The 2,500-nt window shown below is 45.8% G+C and overlaps 1 protein-coding gene across 2 annotated transcripts in view; it reads left to right on the top strand.

Annotated features, from left to right (window-relative positions):
- Nucleotides 1-2,500, top strand: part of otud7a (OTU deubiquitinase 7A) — a 103,431-nt gene that overhangs the window by 45,779 nt on the left and 55,152 nt on the right. The gene's annotated exons all lie outside the window — the stretch shown is intronic.

The raw sequence follows: 2,500 nt of genomic DNA, 5'->3' as shown, positions 1-2,500 counted from the left end.
CAAGTGTTGCTCTAGCAGTATGCTTAGGGTCATTGTCCTGCTGGAAGGTGAACCTCTGTCCCAGTCTCAAATCTCTGGAAGACTGAAACAGGTTTCCCTCAAGAATGTCCCTGTATTTAGCGCCATCCATCATTCCTTCAATTCTGACCAGTTTCCCAGTCCCTGCCGATGAAAAACATCCCCACAGCATGATGCTGCCACCACCATGCTTCACTGTGGGGATGGTGTTCTTGGAGTGATGAGAGGTGTTGGGTTTGCGCCAGACATAGCGTTTTCCTTGATGGCCAAAAAGCTCAATTTTAGTATCATCTGACCAGAGTACCTTCTTCCATATGTTTGGGGAGTCTCCCACATAGCTTTTGGCGAACACCAAACGTGTTTGCTTATTTTTTTCTTTAAGCAAATACTTCCGTAAAGACCAGCTCTGTGGAGTGAATGGCTTAAAGTGGTCCTATGGACAGATACTCCAATCTCCGCTGTGGAGCTTTGCAGCTCCTTCAGGGTTATCTTTGGTCTCTTTGTTGCCTCTCTGATTAATGCCCTCCTTGCCTGGTCTGTGAGTTTTGGTGGGCGGCCCTCTCTTGGCAGGTTTGTTGTGGTGCCATATTCTTTCCATTTTTTAATAATGGATTTAATGGTGGTCCGTGGGATGTTCAAAGTTTCAGATATTTTTTTATAACCCAACCCTGATCTGTACATCTCCACAACTTTGGCCCTGACCTGTTTGGAGAGCTCCTTGGTCTTCATGGTGCCGCTTGCTTGGTGGTGCCTGTTGCTTAGTGGTGTTGCAGACTCTGGGGCCTTTCAAAACAGGTGTATATATACTGAGATCATGTGACAGATCATGTGACACTTAGATTGCACACAGGTGGACTTTATTTAACTAATTATGTGACTTCTGAAGGTAATTGATTGCACCAGATCTTATTTAGGGGCTTCATAGCAAAGGGGGTGAATACATATGCACGCACCACTTTTCCGTTATTTATTCTTTAGAATTTTTTGAAACAAGTTATTTTTTTCATTTCACTTCACCAATTTGGACTATTTTGTGTATGTCCATTACATGAAATCTAAATAAAAATCAATTTAAATGACAGGTTGTAATGCAACAAAATAGGAAAAACGCCAAGGGGGATGAATAGTTTTGCAAGGCACTGTACAACTCAGGAAAGCATGCAGTTTATTAGCCTACAGATTAAATACGTTATGATGAACTTCACAGGGTGGTGAAAGTGCACGATGATTGATGATCCTTTCCAAAAAATATCAAGGGTCTTATTCTGGTGACATGATGATCGATGCTTGGCTGCCGTTTTGACGAATAAAATAATCTCACTCTTTTTGTCCATCATAATGTCATCACGTAGGCTAGCCTACCCGCACTGTTTACGAGCTGTTGGCTAGAGAGCATGTGCCAAGACCAGAGTGGGTACATTCGCTATATAATGCAGCATTGTTTGGCACAACAAGTCTGAGAAGAGAAGATGGAGAAGGGAGTAATGATACAAGAGAGGACAGAGAGAGGGGAGGAGTAAGAGAGAGAGAGAGAGACAGAGAGAGAACGAGTGAGAGCGAGAGAGACGGAGAGAGAGAGAGAGAGAGAGAGAGAGAGAGAGAGAGAGAGAGAGAGAGAGAGAGAGAGAGAGAGAGAGAGAGAGAGCGGAGAGAGAGAGAGAGAGTACTAGAGTTCACAACATTAGACAGCCCTTGAAACACGAGAGAGAGAGAGAGAGAGAGAGAGAGAGAGAGAGAGAGAGAGAGAGAGAGAGAGAGAGAGGGAGAGGGAGAGAGAGAGATAAAGAGAGAGAGAGAGAGAGAGAGAGAGAGAGAGAGAGGGAGAGAGAGAGAGAGAGAGAGAGAGAGAGAGAGAGAGAGAGAGAGAGAGAGAGAGAGAGAGAGAGAGAGAGAGAGAGAGAGAGAGAGAGAGAGAGAGAGAGAGAGAGAGAGAGAGGGGGAGAGAGAGAGAGTACTAGAGTTCACAACATTAGACAGCCCTTGAAACACAAGAGAGGGAGAGAGAGAGAGCGAGAGGGAGAGAGGGAGAGAGAGAGAGAGAGAGAGAGAGAGAGAGAGAGAGAGAGAGAGAGAGAGAGAGAGAGAGAGAGAGGGAGAGAGAGAGAGAGAGAGAGAGAGAGAGAGAGAGAGAGAGAGAGAGAGAGAGAGAGAGAGAGAGAGAGAGAGAGAGAGAGAGAGAGAGAGAGAGAGAGAGAGAGAGAGAGAGAGAGAGAGAGAGGGAGAGAGAGAGAGAGAGAGAGAGAGAGAGAGAGAGAGAGAGAGAGAGAGAGAGAGAGAGAGAGAGAGGGAGAGAGAGAGAGAGAGAGAGAGAGAGAGAGAGAGAGAGAGAGAGAGAGAGAGAGAGAGAGAGAGAGAGAGAGAGAGAGAGAGAGAGAGAGAGAGAGAGAGAGAGAGAGAGAGAGAGAGAGAGAGAGAGAGAGAGAGAGAGAGAGAGAGAGAGAGAGAGAGAGAGAGAGAGAGAGAGAGAGAGAGAGTACTAGAG

Source organism: Coregonus clupeaformis, unplaced genomic scaffold (assembly GCF_020615455.1).
Source record: "Coregonus clupeaformis isolate EN_2021a unplaced genomic scaffold, ASM2061545v1 scaf0244, whole genome shotgun sequence".
Classification (NCBI taxonomy): Eukaryota; Metazoa; Chordata; class Actinopteri; order Salmoniformes; family Salmonidae; genus Coregonus; species Coregonus clupeaformis.
The sequence above is the reverse complement of the archived record's forward strand: the minus strand, read 5'-3'. Positions and strand labels throughout refer to the sequence as shown.